The sequence below is a fragment of the Peromyscus californicus genome, unplaced genomic scaffold (assembly GCF_007827085.1).
Source record: "Peromyscus californicus insignis strain IS unplaced genomic scaffold, ASM782708v3 Scaffold_8__1_contigs__length_139910024, whole genome shotgun sequence".
NCBI lineage: Eukaryota > Metazoa > Chordata > Mammalia > Rodentia > Cricetidae > Peromyscus > Peromyscus californicus.
Window position 1 is genome coordinate 79750065 of NW_026294606.1, and position 19860 is coordinate 79769924.

At 41.0% G+C, this 19860-nt stretch overlaps 1 pseudogene; it reads right to left on the reverse strand.

Annotated features, from left to right (window-relative positions):
* Positions 1-6287: 6287 nt before the first annotated feature.
* On the reverse strand, positions 6288-6506 carry LOC128104627 (high mobility group protein HMG-I/HMG-Y-like; annotated as a pseudogene).
* Between the last annotated feature and the right edge of the window lie 13354 nt (positions 6507-19860).

The window sequence follows — 19860 nt, forward strand, 5'->3', positions numbered from 1 at the left end:
AATTGTGCTCTTCCCTGGGGAAGATACTTCTGCTCTCGGCATTCCTAGTCGTGTAGGGTTGAGGACTTGCAGTCTATAATTCGGGATATTTTTGAAAACAGTCTAAGTAGTGTCCTTAAATAAATTTTAATACTTATTAAATCCCCAAACCATGTACATGAAAATAAGTATCAGAAAAATGAGAGATTTCTAACAGGGATGAAAGAGAGAAAGAAGAGAGAGAATGGAGTGGGGGATATAGGGAGGGTGGTCAAGTACAGTACATGCTTGCATGAAATGGCCTTATGAAATCCAATGTTATCTATAATAAATACACTTCAATTAAATAAAATTAGACTGAAAAAAATCTGAAAACTAAAGTCAGGGAAATAGCCCAAGCAGAATTTTCTATTTTATCAAAGATCAAATAGTAAGACTTATAAATTAGGAGACTTATTGAACAGAATTAATGAACTTTTCCACGAAGAGAGATTAGAGGTAAAAGGAGACAGAGACAGAGACAGACAGACAGGCTGACAGACACACACACACACACACACACACACACACACACACACACACACACACACTGAGAGAGAGAGACAGAGACACAGAGAGATACAGGGAGATCTCAAAGACAGATGGAAAATCCCCACAAGCAGAACAGAATCAACTTGACAAGTCAGGCATGCAGCTGCATCATCTTGAAACTTTACAGGAGTGAAAATCTTGGAAATGATCATCTTTGTGGTAGAAACACACATGCAAACATGCATACATATGTGCATACATACCTATGTAAACACACACACAGAGTGGGTTTTCTCCTTGCTTGCACATTTCTGAGAAGAAATTTACTGCTCTGACTTTCATTGTATTTACAGTCACCTACTCTCCAGATCTTAGGTCTGTGTTTGCCTCAGTGTGTCCTTAGAACTACTTGTATTTTCCCATACGTAAATTTTCTCAACGAAAATATGGCTTAAAATTTATTAACTTCCTGTTCAAGAAGACACCTTATTTTTAGGGTTTATTTGTTATTGTTGTTTTAAATTATGGGTATGTGAGTGGGATGAGGTGTGTGTATGTGAGTTCAGGTGCCTGCAGAGGTCAGGGCATTGCATCTTCTCAGAGCTAGAGTTCCAGGCAGCTGTAAACTGGCAAGGGTGCTGGAAACTGACCTCAGGTTCTGAGCTAGGGTGGTACTCACTCTTAATGGCTGAGCTATCTCTGAGGCCCAAGATACTTTAATTGTAGAATTATACACATCCAAACAAGATGCCTGGTATTCATTATTATAAAGTCATGTGACTGTATTTTTCTTCATTTCTGAAGATCTTTATTGAGTGGAATTTGGATATATTACTTAAAAGTTCATTCTTCTCATTGATATGTGCCATCCAAATAGGCAACATACAGATATGCAGGCTCACGTGTGCTAATTTAGGACTTTAAATAAAGTTATCATGCTACTACTAAACACACAAAATTCAGGCAATGACAGTATTTAATATTTCAAGTAATTTTTCAATATCAGAGAAAGTAAAGTAAATCCTAGGATGAGGTTTTCAGAGGGGAAAAAGTACAAAAAGGGTATAAAACAAGGGGGGCTGCAAGGTCATTCAGAGGGTAAAGGTGCTTGCTCCCACTTCTCATGACCTGAGTGTAGCTAGAGTTTTCCTGCCTGGCCCACAGTCAGGACAAATCTCTCTCACCTGCCAGCCCCACAGCCGCTCAAACCCGATCAAGTAAACACAGAGACTTATTTTGGTTACAAACTGTATGACCATGGCAGGCTTCTTGCTAACTGTTCTTACAGCTTAAATTAATCCATTTCCATTAATCTATACCTTGCCACATGGCTTGTGGCTTACCGGCATCTTCACATGCTGTTTGTCATCGTGGCGGCTGGCAGTGTCTCTCTGACTCAGCCTTCCACTTCCCAGCTTTATTCTCCTCCTTGTCCTGCCTATACTTCCTGCCTAGCCAATGGCCAATCAGTGTTTTATTTATTGACTAATCAGCAACACATTTGCCATACAGAACATCCCACAGCACTTCCCCTTTTTTTTTCAAAAAGGAAGGTTTTAACTTTAACAAAGTAAAATTACATATAATTTGGGAATTTGGGCGTAGCTTCTCTTACTACTTCCTGCTGGAGGGGGGCGCTGTATCTTATGGGGAAACAAAGAAAATTTTAGGATTATGGAATAGTCCATGAGGCTGTATCGTCTGAGCCAGTTGCCTTCAAACAATTCAGGATGTTGGATCATCTGGGCCTTGGTGTTACCGGAGACCTTTCAGGGGGTCTTGGCTGGTCAAACCTGATGTATCTTAATCTGGAACAAATCCATAGCCTCTGGCTTTCTGTGGGAACAAAAGCAGAGTCTCCTTTCCAAAGCAACATATCCTTATATTCAAATTTTGAAGTCAAGGTACCTTTAAAATATACATTTTGGCATAACACAACAGCTTTTACAATCAAATGTTTTTCTGCAGTTAAAAGTCCCAAAGACAACACAATGCAGATTCTCTGTGTAATATCCATTTTTATGTGGCTTATTTTTTATACTACCTTTACTGTCTCTTTAAAGACTTTATTTTTTAAAACTATGTATTTGTTTCTATAACTCTATATATCATCTTTTTTTGTCTCTTTCAAGCCTATGTATCTTTTACACACATTGTAAACTATTACATCTGAATCTGTCTTATTGTGAATCTATTGCCTTAAACTGCAGCAGCTGTGGCTGCTGGCTCCACCCACCTCAGCTTCCCAACATGGCGGTGGTAGTTTACCACCAGCTCTGGGAGCTATTGTGGGTCTATGCTTTTATCCAAGCAGCGTGTAGCCCAGAAACCTCTTTTTTTTATTTTGTACTAGCAAAGTCTAAATCCACCATGCAGCTTAATGTGCCACTTGCAGAGGCCTCAAACCGGCAGCTGCCGCTCATTTGAGAGAGACAATTAGGAACTGTTTTTAGCTCCGTTTTAGAATCTTTTTTCTCAGTTTTTAGGTGGAAACTCTTGCCACCATGTTGGACGCCATTTGTAGCTAGAGTTTTCCTGCCTGGCCCACAGTCAGGACAAATCTCTCTCACCTGCCAGCCCCACAGCCTCTCAGACCCGACCAAGTAAACACAGAGACTTATTTTGGTTACAAACTGTATGACCATGGCAGGCTTCTTGCTAACTGTTCTTACAGCTTAAATTAATCCATTTCCATTAATCTATACCTTGCCACATGGCTTGTGGCTTACCGGCATCTTCACATGCTGTTTGTCATCGTGGCGGCTGGCAGTGTCTCTCTGACTCAGCCTTCCACTTCCCAGCTTTATTCTCCTCCTTGTCCCGCTTATACTTCCTGCCTAGCCAATGGCCAATCAGTGTTTTATTTATTGACCAATCAGCAACACATTTGCCATACAGAACATCCCACAGCACCTGAGTTCAATCCCCAGATGCTACACGGTAGAAGGAAAGAACTGACTCCCTCAAGTTGTCCTCTGACCTCCATACATACACACACATATACACACACACATAGTGTTAAGTATCTACTCTTTAATCAAGAGAGTTACTGGGGCCTGAGAGATGGCTCATCAATTAATAGGACTTGCTGCTCTTGTAGAATACCTGGGTTCTGCTGGGGATGTCTTTCTGTATGCTGTGAATGTGTGTTGCTCTGATTGGTTGATAAATAAAACACTGATTGGCCAGTAGCCAGGCAGGAAGTATAGTATAGGCAGGATAAGCAGAAAGGAGGATTCTGGGAAGTGGAAGGCTGAGTCAGGAGATGCCAGTCCACCGTCCAGGGAGCAGCATGTAATGGCATACAGGTAAAGCCACGGAACACGTGGCAACACATAGATTAACAGAAATGGGCTGAGTTTAAGTGTAAGAGCTAGTCAGTGGTAGGCCTGAGCTAAATGGCCATACAGTTTCAATTAATATAAGCCTTTGTGTGTTTATTTGGGTCTGAGCAGCTGTGGCCCCAGGCTGGACTGGAGAAAACTCCAGCTACAGGGTTCAGTTCTCAGCACCCATGCTTGCAACCACCTGTAACTCCAAGTTTTGGGATATGGGACACCCTCTTCTGGCATCTTTGGGCACTGCATGCATGTGGTGCACTTACATAACAGACAGACAAAATACTCTGCACATAAAAATAAATAAATCTTTAAAGAGAGAGAGAAAGTTACTTTTCACTTGAATCTTTGGGCTACAGTACTGATGGTGAGAACGTACCAAGATGGATAACTTAGTGTAGTATAGTAACTACGTATGGAACAGGAGCTGATAACATTTTCTGTTAAGGGATGATTGTAAGTATTTCATACCATGCGGTCTTGTGGTCTATGTCTCAACTTCTCAGCTCTGTTGTTGCAGGGCAGAAGTAGTGCAGATAGACAGCAGGTAAAGTGATGGGCAGAGTATGCTCCAACAAGACTTTATTCATAGATGCAGTTGGCCAAAATCAGGACCCAGACACAAGAGTTTCTGCTCCTGGGATTAAGTTGTTGAAAATATTCAAATTTCCATGGGTTTCTTGACTGCATTTATGTGTCCTATTTTAACTCTTGCTTTAAAAACATATAATGAGGCCGGGCAGTGGTGGCACACGCCTTTAATCCCAGCACTCGGGAGGCAGAGCCAGGCGGATCTCTGTGAGTTCGAGGCCAGCCTGGACTACCAAGTGAGTCCCAGGAAAGGCGCAAAGCTACACAGAGAAACCCTGTCTCGAAAAACAAAAACAAAACAAAACATATAATGAGTTAGTACAAAAATAAAGATATATTACATTGATTTTACTCTTCAAAAAAAAAATCACTCTGGTCTCAGTCCATTTTGTACCACTGTAGCAAAATATAACAGACTGGGCAGTTTAAAACAAACAGTGATTTATTGGCTCACAATTCTGGAGTCTGTGACCAGCAGCTAACGAGGGTCTTGTCTTGTTAGCTGTTGCTGGAAGGACAAAGACAGAGCAGAAGGAGGGTGGGCTTGCAACTCAAGCCTTTCTGTAGCAGGAGCCAGCCCACTCACAAACACTTCCCACGAGACTCTATTGCCCAGTGCTATCCCACTGGTGATTAAATTTTCAACCCATGTCTCTTAAGGGACACAGTCAAACCATAGCAACTCCCAAACGATGTGTGTGTTATGCTAGAGCCCATAATAAAATCTTGTTTGAACAACGAAATTTGGTTATCTATTCTTGAATAATGGCCTCTTGTTCACTGTGTAGAAAACTGCTTCCAATAGGTAGCTGGTTAAGCAGTGCCAATTACTTCCTTATAATTTTGTGGCTTAGCAGACTGGGCATCTTCGCCCTCCATGGGATCAGCTGAGCTTCTTGTGTAAGTATGGGCCTCACCTGGGGAGGCTGTACTGGCTGTGGTGGTTCTTTTAAATTTTTTTTTCCAGGAAAGGCTATTCTTTTAATTCAAGTAACTGCAAATAGTAAACCAAAGGGGAAGCCCCACGTTGGGACAAATAATAGCCACACACACACACACACACACACACACACACACACACACACACACACACACACACCACCACCACCACAGAACAAAGGGAGAAAGTGGTCTCTATACCCCTTTCTCATTAAAGTCTGCCCCCCTCCTCACTCTACTGCAGCATCCAAAGGGCAGGACCCCATCTTCCCTGGAGTGAGGTAGTCCATAACCAGCCTGTTGCACCCCAGCCTGCCTTCCCCCTGGAGTGTCTTGGGGAGGATGAACGTTTGGCGCTGGTAGCAACTGCAATGGTGGGTGTTCAAGAACGAACGTTGAACAAAAACCAACACAACTGACCATAGGTAGTCTGTGAGCAGAGGAAAAGATGGAACCACAACCTTGAGGGGCAGGGAGGAGCAACAGGAGCGGGGTAGGTGGAGGGCAAGGTTACATCCTTATTAGTGCCCACTGGAGGAAGGGATACAACCTGAAGCAGAAGCAGGGGAGGAGAGGTAGTGGCCCAGCTGCCTTAGGTGGTAGCCAGAGAATAGGACCCCATTCTGGAGATAGGTGGTAACTCCCCTCTGTCACTGCATCTGGTCCCAGGACAAATGTTGGCCCCACCCACCTTGCCCTCACCTGGGAGTGACAATTTGGTGGGGGCCATGCTGGCATCTAAACATCCCCTGCACTGACCGCACCTGCTGTGGCCAGGTCATCCAACCGGGGCTTTTCAGAAAGAGATGGACCCTTGACAGCCAAGGAGCATGCCGCATTATCCGTGGTCACTGTCCCTCCCCTGAGCACTCCAGGCAGGTGCCCTCCTCTTCCTCCTTCTCCGGGTTTTCAGTCTGCCCCTCGGTTTCCTCCCTGGAGCTGCGGTGGTACTCCAGCAGCACCCTTGGTTTTGCTTCCTTTGGTGGGCCCCAGGTCTCTTTAGTGCCTCACTTCACTGGGCTCCTTTGGAGGCTGCCTGCCCTGCCTGTCTGGGCCTCACTTCCCAGGCCCGTCCTTTTCCTGCTTGGAGGCCAAGGGCTGGCTGGACGTTTAGCTGGACTCCCTCATTTTCCTTCTCTGTGGGCAGTAAGAGCGACTGGCTGCGATGGCCTTCTTGGAGCTGAGCTAACACCAGAAATCGCCCCAACTCCAGTCCCGATTCCACGATGGCTCTTTTATTCCCTTCGGGGCTTATTGGTGTCTCAGGTTCCCCAGAAGGAGGAAGGCCAGTCCTCGTCCGCTAACACTTGCCAGGCCTCTGCTTAAACCGTGCTTTCTTCTGTCCCATCACAGATAAGTAGAATTTATAGCCATGTTTTCACAATCCGTGAGACAGCAGAGTCCCTACAAACTGGAGACAGTACAGCGACAGTGATAAGGTGACCCAAAGAGGAGGTTCTGGGGCTTCTGGGGTTGCACGCCTAATTACCTGCAGAACTCACTTTGTCCCGGGAGTCTTTGGGATCATGTTGTTTGCGCTCTCCCATTCTAGATCTTTCTCAGGATCATTATTTAGAGTGAATCAACTAGTTCTGTTCAGACCAGTCACTGAGTGCAAAGGAAGCCAATGAACACAAAACTTAGAGCTCAGAGCTGTTCAATTCACGTCACCACCCAGAACCATGGTTTAAATGGTTTCCAGCTTCCAGGTTAGATCCAAGCGAAGACTAGAACCACTTCTCTAATTGGTTAGCTTACCTATATACCCACCTGTTACCAATAAGAGTGAAAACCGCTTGTAGATGTAACCGTCTTGTTAAATAAGAAACACAGAGCCAATTGCAAAGTTAAAAGCCCAAGAGGTCAGAGCAAAAGCTAAGAGCTAAAATCCTTACCCTTCACTGCCGCTGCTGTCCTCCTCAGCAAGAGAGCTACTTCCTGTGTGTTTGTCCTTTTTATTGACTTTTTATTCTTCCTTCTCATTGGTTGTAAACTCAACCACATGACCTCCTCGTCACTGCCCATCTATACAGACCTCCAGGTCTTCTATGGTTGGTATTGAGATTAAAGGCATGTGTCTCTATGCTGATGGTATCCTTGAACACACAGAGATCTGCCTGTCAAGTGATCGGGATTAAGGGCATGTGCTACCACTGCCAGACTTCTTTTTACATTGGATTGGATTGTTTTATATTGTATACAAATTATATATATTGAGATTGATATTGTTAGAAAATGTCATACATATATTTCTAATTTTGTTAAAGATATTGTACTTATACCATTCATTTAACAATGTAATGCAATTTGCTGATCCTTGAATGTTATTATTACCAACTATTAGGATAGTTAGTAGTTAGACATTACAATAGAACTTGTAGTCATATTAGGTATGTTTTCAAGATTGAGCAGATATATTTTAGATAGACAGGTCATCTTCAAACCCTTCAGAGATCTACAGAATATGGCATTTAAGATGTTTTAATAACTTAGAAAATTTTTCTTTTTTTTTTTAGTGACTATGAGACATGTCGAATCCTGGCAGTACCAATCTACTTCAGAGAAAATATGGGCATTGAAGAAACTGCATATGGAGCTAACTTTCATTGTGGCAAAAGTTAGCCACTGGACAACAAAGTATCCTCAAATCAACTGCTGACAATCTTGCCAAAACAAGTGTGGTTGTGGCTTTATCAAAAGGCATCTTCTGAGGCCAGGACAATATGGCACCATCCCTGAAGTGGCCTTTGCAATCTGGAAAAGATACAGTGCCCTTTTCTTCGAAGGAGCTGAACAGGCAGTGGGCCAATGGCCTCTGATGTACAGTGGAACAGCAGCTGAAACAGTTATTCTTGAAGAGTAACTAAGCTCACGCCTCTCAATAGTAGACTGGCATTTGGCAGAGGGATATGGAGAAGATTGGGATGCTGAGATGAAGACACACACACACACACACACACACACACACACACACACACACACACACACACATTGCCAAGAAGAATGGACAGCTGAATTCAAAAAACATCAACAATTTCTGGAATTTAAAATCCTGAATCATGACATGACACTAGTGGAATTCAGGTGTTTCTGGTACATGGACTGCTCTCACCAAATGTGAGGTCAAACTGTTGACCTTGTGTACATCCTACTTCACAAATGAGTCTGTCAGATATGCTAAGCCTATAGACTGAAGATGATGCCCCAACACTGCGGAGAAACCTCAGGTGACTGTCCAGGCAGCTAGCTGTTTCTGTCAACTCACATTTTTTTTTTTGGAAGTTGCTTGCATGAACTTCCTGTTTTTATTTTTGTTAGGTAATAATATTTCCTTTTTGGGTCTCTGAGGGAGTTGAAGATTAGTTAGTTATAGTTGAAGATTAGTTAGTTATAATTGAAGATTAGTTAGGATAGAAAGTGAATTAGGTACATTTTGGACTTACCAAAATAGGATAGATAATGGAATTATTTTCTCTGAATTTGTCAAATACAAATGGACTAGACATTGTTTAGGTATTTATTGCTTGTATATATGGTATATAGTTGTTGTACCTTTGTATATAGTTTTTCTTATATTAGTTATAACCTTTTTCCTTTTTTCTTTTTATTAAAATAGAAAAGGGGAAATATGGTGATATTTTATTTGTACTGAAATGTGATTTTATTTGTATGTTAATAAATAAAGTTGCCTGTGGGTCAGAGCTAATAGCAAGCCATAGCAGAAGTCTGGCAGTGGTAGCAGATGCCCTTAATCCCGATCACATGACAGGCAGATCTCTGTGTGTTCAAGGATACCACCAGCATGGAGACATATGCCTTTAATCTCAATACCAACCATAGAAGACCTGGAGGTCTGTATAGATGGGCAGTGATGAGGAGGTCATGTGGTTGAGTTTACAATCAATGAGAAGGAAGAATAGAAAGTCAATAAAAAGGACAAACACACAGGAAGTAGCTCTCTTGCTGAGGAGGACAGCAGCGGCAGTGAAGGGTAAGGATTTTAGCTTTTGCTCTGACCTCTTGGGCAACTTTATTTATTAACATACAAATAAAATCACATTTCAGTACAAATAAAATATCACCATAACCGCTGCTATGGTTCTTTGTCTTAGACTGTTTCACATGGTCCCTAAGCCTTGAGGGCTAGCAAAGCACTTCTTCCTTTTCATGTGGGCCCTAAGTCAGTAAAAACTGGCATCATTGATTGCCCAGTAAACCTCTATGCAGTTGAAAACTGTTATTTTTTTTCCTTCAAATTTTCCTTAATTACAGTTCTCCCTTCTAGAAATTCTTCAGCGCTAGGCTTTTCTCCTCAAGCTGTTCCTGCTTCAAGGCTCTGACACCCAAGTATAAAGTAAAATTTATCTGAACATTGCAAAGATTTTGATTCATCTTCTTGATCGTCACCCCTCCATCTCACTATTCCGAAGCTCATATTATAATTTTCCTAGAACCACTGCCTTCTCTGTTAATCATTACTCTATATCTACCCAACCCAATTGCCAGTATGCATTCCCAAGCTTGTGTGACTAATTTTCAAGTAGAATTTATCAAGTTTAGAGAGGTCCTCTTAAAGTTTTATCTTTTCTGGGGACAATAAAATGGTTCTGCTGACAAAACTGCTTGCATTCAAGCCTGACACCCCAAGTTTGAGCCCTGGATCCCTTCATAGAAGGAGAAAACTAAGCCCTAAAAAATCATCCTCTGACCTCCACAGCCACGCTGTGGCACACGTACGTACAACCCACATGTATGCAGAGAGACAATAATAACAATAAATAGAGATTGCTTACTGAAAATAATAAAATGAGATTTTTATTATTTCTAAAAACAGAAAAAATTCTCATCAAATATGTATCCAAACAGCTGAGCATGGGCAGTGCCTGCCTGTGATACACTGAGAGGGAGAGATTGAATTCTGAGTTTGAGTCCAGCCTGGGCTACAGTGTGAGCCCAACTCAAAAGACAAAGGGCTATGGCGCCATAATAAAGTGTTTGTCTAGCACCTATAAAGCCCTGAACTTAAGCCCTGGCATGGGAAGAAACCTGATCTAACTATAAAAGTCCTTTACTTTTAGACTGTTCCATGCCCTGCCCCTCAAACCTATGTGCTTGAAAATGAAACCCAAATTGAGTTTCCATGATTACTTCTTCTGAAAAAAAATTAAAAAATTTACTGACAACATGATGGCAAAACCTGGCCACAGCTGAGACATCCCTAAAAGGAGAAGAAAAAATTTAAGAGAACTTGGAATAGGAACATTTTGTCATAATCTTACTATTTCTACCCACATTTTCCTACTTTTTAACTTTATCAAAATAGACTTTGCTGTTACTTTTGAAGCAAATGATAGCTAAGGGGCAACATGGACTTGGGAGTTTCTGATCAGTGATCATGTTGCTGGACGTTGCTAAGGAGCAGACCCCTCTTGGCTGAGCTCCTTGAAGCAATACATGAAAATGAAGCAGCTTAACCCATGACTCTGCTTCAGATGAGCATGCAGATGTGTGTGTGTGTGTGTGTGTGTGTGTGTGTGTGTGTGTGTGTGTGTGTGTGTGTGTGTGTGATGGTCATACAAGACTTCTTTTTTGGTTATTTTTCAAGACAGGGTTTCTCTGTGTAACAGCTCTGGCTGTCCTGGAACTCAATTTGCAGACCAGGCTGGCCTTGAACTCACAGAGATCCAACTGCCCCGGGCCTCCTGAGTGCTCAGAGTCAAGGCATGAGCCACTACCACCACCCAGCACACACAGGACTTCTAAACAGATGAACTCTGGCAAGCTTCCCAGCAGGTCAAACCTTCAGGATGGGTGACCTGTGGTTTGTTTTACTTGGCTGTGCTAGAAGTGCCTCCCTTTTTGTTTGCACAAGTTTAGGGATGAAGAATGGAAAGACAGGTCAATAACATCACTACCTGCCACCAAGCCTGCCCTAGCTGCTGCTGGCAGCCCGACAGCATCCTGGATCCCTGCTAGATTGTGCAAGGCAAGGGGTACTTGGCTCTCCTGGTTTTCTGGGATCTAAAGGAGGCTTCAATCCTCATAAGAGACTTAGGGTGAGGTTTGTTTTTAGGCAAAGAGTGCTCACTTGCTGGTCCAGCAAGTTGGCTCAGCAATAAAGGCTCTTGCCACCAAATCAGATGACCACCAGGTGACCCGAGTTCAGTCCACGTGTCTCATGAGGTAGAAAGAGGAACAAATGCAAGGGGTCCTCCACAGGCGTGACACAGCATATGCACACACACACATAGAATAAAGAAATAATACAATTTTAAGATTATAAAGAGAGAGGGAAAACTCACTGAGACTTCTCTAAGCAGCAAGGGACTGGAAAGAGAAGGGAAATTGGGAGCAAAGGAGGGAGGGGGGGTTTGGGATGATGAATGCTAGCAGCAGGGATGAGGCTGTGGCAGGGAGCACAAGAGGTTTGCTTTCACATTCTGTCTCTTTCTGCCTACATCTTTGGTCTTTGCTTTTAGTGTGTGTGTGTGTGTGTGTGTGTGTGTGTGTGTGTGTGTGTGTGTAAGAGAGAGAGACAGAGACAGAGAGAGAGAGCGCGCGCTTCACTGTGTAGCCCAGGCTAGCCATAAGCTCACAATCTTCCTGCCTCAGTCTTTCGAGTGAGCATTATAGGCGTGTGTGACTATAATGACCTTCCTCTTTAATTTTTGTTTCTTACTCCAAATCCCTCATTCATCCTCCTTACCGTAACTCTTGTAGTATAACCAACCTTGCTCTTTTTAAAGACCTACCTCTGTCAATTTTTGTTTCTCTGATAAACATGGGATGGAAGCAATAGCAAACTAAGACATAAATGGTCTTCCTAGGTTAATGTATTGTTTATGCATTTCATTCATGACTGAATTTAGTGAATACGAGTGTCCTTAGACAGGCTGAGGTGTTTGTACTTTAGGCCTCTGGCTGGTTCTGTATCTAGAAGACTGTAGAACTTTTAGGAGGTAGATCATATCTGGAGGAATTGGCTCACTGGGGAAGACCTTGAGGTTCAATACTAAAGTCTCACTTTCCAAGTTCTCTTCTTGACTGCCAAAAAAAAAAAAAAAAAAAAAAAAAAAGATGTGGCCAGCTCCCTCACACTTCTGCTGCCATGCCTTCCATGATGAACTGTGCCCTCCCTGAATCATGAGCCAAAATAAACCCAGTGCTTATAGTTCTTTTGACAGGCGTTTTATTGCGACAGGAAAAGTTACTAATACAACATGTGACTGAGCCAAGAAATTTGACTAGTACATTTGAGTTGTTTATTTCCCTTCCAAAACGTTTACAGACCAAGAACCTATATCATCATCCAAGCGGTAGAAGGCCATTTAGAATGAGGAAGACTGACTGTCTATTGGCATTCTAGTCATTCCTAAAAATTGTTCGATCACATGTAATTTTGGAAAGAAGTGTCTGCCATCTCTTGGTAAAAGGCACGTTTTAAGGATAAGGAAGCAGCAGGGGCATTAAGACTGTGATTTGGTCTTGGACAACCAGATGATCCCTTGGAACCAGTGGAGTACCATCCTAAGAACACATAGAAGTTGACAGAAGGTTGCTAAGGGCTCCCGCTAAGAACTTGTTTCTTGATCCTTGAGAGTAAGTTGGGTCTTGTTCTTTGTCCAAGTCTATTCCTCCAGCTTTCCAGGAATCCTGTAAACTCTTCCAGTAAATTCCAGTTTACCTACTACAACCAGAGTTGGTTTTTGTTGTTTGCAACAACAGGCCTACGTGAACTACAAATTCCTACTTTGATCCCACTACAAAAACAAAACAAAAACACTATCCTCATCACAACACCAAAAATGGCATCTTAAGTGTCTGTGTAGACTGTTAGTTGCTCTTGGTATTTTAGAGATATATTTGATATTTGAAACCAGATTTTACAGTTCAAACAACATATTAGATAATTGAGAAAATTGGAAAAAATATAAAATCAAAAAGTGCTTCACTCAGTAACTGTAATTATTGTGAAAATTGTAAATTTGGAGACAATTGCAAATTATCTCCAAATCGATATAAGCAAATGCTTCTACTTACTTATCCTTTTGTATAAATCAAAATTGGGTATACATTTTCACCTGTCTTTTTTTGTTCCTTGGCCTTTCACCCTTTGTAGCCAGTTTTGTATGCAACAGATTTTTATCAATGTGGATTTGTTAATTCAACCACAGAATTTTCTTGAATCTCTTGTATTGTTTAGCTTGGCTAGTTGATAGAGGAAAAATCAAGAATAAATATGCTCAAGCTATATGGTCTTTTACTGTACACCTTCATCAGCAATGGACAATAAATACCTAAGTTGACTAATGGGACAGGAGCATTCTGATATAATGAAAGTCCTTAGTGAAATTCTGGTTCCTTCCTTCTTAACTGTGTGACCTGAAGCAGTTATGTAATCTCTATGCTTCTTGGAATCTCTATCTGCACAAAGAGGATGAAACTATCTTCCTCCTAGGCAATATGAAGATTAAAAGGAAGGTATTTTGTAAATATAGTTGGGCATAGAGACATGTGCCTTTAATCCCAGCACCTGGGAGACAAAGGCAGGCAGATCTCCGCAAATTCTAGGCTAGGTTGGTATACATAGTGAGCTCCAGGACAGCCAGGACTACAGAGAGACTATGTCTCAAAAAAAAAAAAAGATACTTTTTTAAGTGCATAGATGAATGGCTAAGTACCCATTATGTGTGGAACCTCTACTATACAGTAACCTATCTTAATTAGGCTATCACTGTTCATTATAAAAGGAAGCACAGGGGCTGGAGAGATGGCTCAGAGGTTAAGAGCACTGACTGATCTTCCAGAGGTCCTGCGTTCGATTCCCAGCACCCACATAGTGGCTCACAACCACCTGTAATGAGATCTGGTGCCCTCTTCTGGCCTGCAAGGACACATGCAGACAGAACACTGTATACATAATTAATAAATAAAATCTTTACAAAAAGAAAAAAAGGAAGCACAACAGCTAATTCCATGATTGTTCCTCTCCAGGTCTAAAGCATCAATCAGAGCAGCAGCAACAACAGCAGTTTTACTTTTTTGGCTTTTTAACAGAGTTGTCAATCTGACTTTAAACTCATGATTCTGCCTTCAATTGCTGGGATTTCGAGTGTATGCCACCATACCTGGTCTCCAAATTAGTAATTCTTAAATTTTTCCACCTCAAACACCTCTTTAAGACTAAAAAGAAGCTGGGCGTGGCGCATGCCTGTAATCCCAGCACTCAGGCGGCAGAGGCAGGCAGATCTCTGTGAGTTTGAAGCAAAGCAAGTTCCTCGTTCTATGATCTACAAAGCAAGTTCCAGGACAGGCTCTTAAAAAAAAAAAAAGTCCAGGCTGGGGATTTAGCTCAGTGGTAGAGCACTTGCCTAGCAAGCGCAAGGCCCTGGGTTCAATCCTCAGCTCTAAAAAAAAGTCTAAAGAGAAGCTGTGTATGTCCTCTCATAAGAAAAGAATGTATCATAAACAAGTTCAGTATTACCACACAGTTCCATCATTCCTAGGGAGAAGATGACGTTAATGTAAGTTTGGAGTATGGCCGATAGAGTCATATACCCTTGCTGAGCTGGACTGCAGACACACACACACCCTCCATGTACCCAGGAATCATACACCCCTGCTGAACTGGAGTGCAGATACACACACCCCTCCATGAACCCAGGAAACTCCTGCTGCAGTTTCCTGAGTTCATGATCATGCTAGGCATGGGCTTAAAAGACTATTCCTACAGAAGTCATATCACCCTGTAACTCTGATACATAATTAGTTAGAAAACACTGGGCATTTGTGAGTGGAATTATGGTGATCATTGTCTCTCCTTCCAGTGTGTAAAAACTAGGTGCCTGGTTACTCTATCCTAAATTGGATTAATCTATAGCCTGTATGATTCCGTTGAGTTGTCTAGCAGAAATTTAGACTATGAACAAAATACCTGTATACGCACTTTTGGAAGGCTTGGCAGAAGTGGAGCTTGTGATGATCTGATGGAGCTGAAAATAAAGAGACTATGGCAGAGGCCTGTTAGCTGTGAGAACCAGAGAAACCCTATTTTTTTTTTCAGAGCTGAGGACCGAACCCAGGGCCTTGCACTTGCTAGGCAAGCGCTCTACCACTGAGCTAAATCCCCAACCCCAAGAAACCCTATTCTAACAAGATACAACTGCAGGAAGGTGGCAAAGTGCTGGGATCCCACCCTGCACAGGATTTACACGCAAATTTCCCTAAGCAAAGACTTCTAAGTAGGTGCAATCGCTAAAAGTTAGGAGAATAAAAGATCTCTAAGAAGCCACTTTCAGACTCTCCTGTTTCAATTCCAAGACATGTAATAGCTTTAAGGCTTGAAAGCAATTCTGGAACCTATGATTTACTTAGGTAGAACCATTCAAGAATAAGAAAGTGAGCCAGGTGTGGTGACTCATGCCTTTAATCCCAGCACTCAGGAGGCAGAGGCAGGAAGATCGCTGAGTGCAAGGCCAGACTAGTTTAGAGAGCCAGTTCCAGGGCAGCCAGGACCACACAGAGAAACCCTGTTTCTGTGCTGCAGGAATCCTAGTTGGTCTTAATAATAAAAACCTGGAGTCAGATATCAAGGTGAAAGCTGAAAGATCAGAGAAGCAGAGCAGCCAGCCACTAGAGAGACTTCTTACCTCTACCGAACCCTCAGCCTGAAAGGGGCCAAGCTCCTGTCTCCACCCTGCCTTATCGCTTCCTCTCTCCACCCAGCCATATCACTTCCTGATTCCTCCTCCCAAGTGCTGGGGATAAAGGTGTGTGCCACCACTGCCTGGCCTTTAGTGGCTAGCTCTGCACTCTGATCTCCAAGCGAGCTTTATTTGTCAGAGCACAAACTAAATATCACTGAATTTCCCCTTCTTTTGTCTAAAATAAAAAAGATTATAATAATGTAAGAAAAACTATATATAATAAGTACAATAACTACACACAATATATATAGGCAATAAATACACCAACAATGTCCAGTCCATAAACATTTGACAAATTCAAAGAAAATATTCCATTATTTATCCTATTTTGGTAAGTCCAAAATGTACCTAATTCACTTTCTATCCTAACTTGTATTACCAACCAAAAATACCTTTTGATGTCTTTCAAATTTATACACTTCACACTTCTTTAGTAAATTTCTTTTCTGAATCTGGTAACAAGGAAGACTACAACTATAAAGTCTTCAACTCCAGCAGAGACCCCGGAAGGAAGTAATATTACCTGAGTAAGCAGGAAGTGCAAACAAGTGACTTCCAAAAAATGTGAGAAATGACAGAAAGAGCTGGCTGCCTGGACAGTCACCCAAGGTTCCTCTGCAATGTTGGGGCATCCATTTTTGGCCTACAGGTCTAGAATATCTGACAGACTTATCTGTGAAGCAGGATTTTCTGAAGGGCTGTCCTACCTTGTCTTGGCAAAGTTCAGCAGTCACTTTCTTTTGTGTCCTGTTTGTCCAATTTGGACAGCATACTGTCAGCAGTTGAGGCAAAAGCACTTTCTTGCCCAGTGACTAACTTTTGCCACAAAGAAAATAAACTCCATAAGGAGTTTCTTCAATGCCAATCATCTTCTCTGAAGTAGATTGGTGCTACCAGGAGCAGACATGTTTCATTGTCATAAAAAAAAAGGAACCTATGTTATTAAAACATCTTAAAAGTCATATTCTGTAGATCTCTAAAGACTACTTGTATATCTGAAATATCTTTGTTTAATCTTGAAAACATATCCTAACATGACTACAAGTTTAATTGTAATAGGTGACCAACTACTAATCTGCATTTCTTTTATTATCCTAAACAGTTTATAATAATAACTTTCAAGGACTAGAAATTTGCATTACATTATTAAATGAGTTGCATAGGTACAATACCTTGAACAAGATTAGAAATGTATGTACAGTATGTTCTAACAAAAATAATCTTAAATTTGTATCAATATACAAAAATTCATATCAATGTAAAAATATTTAAAACTAGTCGTTAGTTTTTAAAAATAAATTCAATAATCTACCTTTTTATCCTATTTCTATATCCCCTTTTTTTTCAGAGTAGATTCGATAATCTACCTTTATATCCTGTCATATCTATATCTTCCTTTTTTCTTTTCAAGACAGATATCAGGATAGAAGCTGAAAGATCAGAGAAGCAGAGCAAGAACTCTGAATCTTATCTCCTTTGTTCAACTTTTTTCCTGACTATTACTAATAACAACTTGTGACCAACCCCCTCAACAATGACAAATATCCATAACCCATTGAAGAACCAAAAACCACCCACTCCACCTTTTGGGATTGTAGGCACTGTATTCTTAAGTTTACTTCCTGCTGTCTGGGGGTGATGTCATCTTTAGGGGATCCTGAAAAGAAGATCAATTTGGGTCAATTGTCAAGTCCTGGGAGAGGTAGCTGTATCATTTGTTGTCCAGACTCTTTGTAATGAGAAAGTGCAAGGCTTGTCTCAAGTCCTAGCTAGAATAATCTGTGAGACTGGATCATCTCAGCTAGCCACCTTGAGATTGTATCAAGCAATTTGTAGTCCAAAACCGATCATTAGGTGGTGTGTTTTCAGCTCCATGGTATTATCATAGTCCATGTGGAATCATTATTGTAGGAGCCCATCATCCTTTTGGAGACTTCAAAGGTTGCTGTTAGACATGGTCTTGGTTCAGTGCAGAAAACTGAAACATTTTAAAAGTCATATGCAGCAGATCTCAAAGAGGTTAAAGGATCAATATTTATTATGTACATCTAGAGTATAAAAACTTAATTCTTAGTTACTTGATAGAGACTCAAACCTGAAATCATGTACAGGAAGCCAGATAAAGCCTTTTTCTAGAATCAGTTAGTACTTTATATGATCATTAATATTATGTCAAAAAGTTTAAAAGATATATATGTCTCTCTCTCTATATATATATATATATATTATAAGTTTTGAAATAAATATTTATACTTTAAGAAAAGCTCTAAAGAGCTAAAATGAAACCAAAGGATTATGAAATTAGTGGCAATAGTCCCTTAATTTTTGTTTTTCTCTGTCCCGTATCAGGTGGCTTTTCTGACATGAGACAGAGATTTTGGATTTTACTTTAACAAGCATACTTGGGTTTAGAGAAGGAGAAAGCCACACTGCAACTTCAAAGCCAGCTTTAATTTTTAATTGGACTGGGGCTACAAAAAGACCATTTTCATTATATGTCTGTAGAGAACAGCAGAAATGAACATTTAGGAAGATTTATGAAATTTTATTCTGTTGGAGAAGTGATATACTAATAGGCCAATTTACTCTTTTTCTTGGGACACTTTTTCTGGATGATTTGTCCTTTTTCTTCACATGTCTCATTTGTCCAGTAGTCTTCAGAATACTTAGATGAATACTTTCATTGTCCTGAAAGGACAAAAACAAAACCCTTTCCCAGCCCTAACTTTGGTAAATTATATATGATCAAATGAGAAGCATTTGTTATCTTATAAGTTAGTTTAGATTGAACAGCCATGCTGTTTGGTGAACTATCACCTTTTTGAATCAATAAGTCTCTCTTGATCAATTTTGATTTATGGTTTCTTCTTTAATTTTTGTTTTATTTTCTAAAGCTGTTCTATCATCCAGAGCAGTTAAGTTCTTTAATTGCTCTGGGAAGGAGTTTCCTCCATGATGACAGGGAACAACTGAACTGAATTTGACATGGGGGCCTGTGAGAGGCCCCTCAAGGCATTTCCCAATGGTAAAGGGTTACCTTGACTGTCCCTTGTTGACGTTCACTAGTCCAATGTCTGCCTTTGCTACACCTTCTTCATACTCCAGAAGGGAGGGGCATTCTGTTTGTATTATTCTTAGAAAAAACATTGTTTCTAGGAATGCCCTGTTTACAATCCCGTTTTAGGTGACCTTGTTTACTACAATTGAAATGCCTGACATTTTGATTTTTCTTCAAACCTCTGGAAATCACCTCTCCTATCCAAGCATCATCATGGTTATGTGATTCAATATTGATTGGATCTCAGATCCATTGCTCTAAGGGTGCTGATCTTGCCTTTAATGACCTAATTACCCTTTTACATTGTACATTAGCATTTTCAGAAGCCAAAGATTCAACTATTATTTGTCTAGTTTCTGAATTTGGTATCATCCTATTTATAACTGAAGTCAATCTTTGTAAGAAATCAGTGAAGGTCTCTTTTGGGCCCTGTATGACTTTAGTAAATGACTCAATTTTCTTTCCTACTTCTTCAGTTCTGTCCCAAGCATTCAAGGCTGCTACATGGCATAAAGCCAGGGTGTGGTCATCATATAGAAATTGCTTTTCTATGTTAGCATAATCTCCTTCTCCAAAAAGTTGGTCTTAGGAGATTTCCATACTTCTAGCCATACTTTGTTATTCAATGGTCTCAACCTCATCTTTCTACCAGTTCCTCCGCTGTAACTGAGGACCAGGCTCCAAGGCTACTGTAGCCAAGTCTCTCCAGTCTTGATGG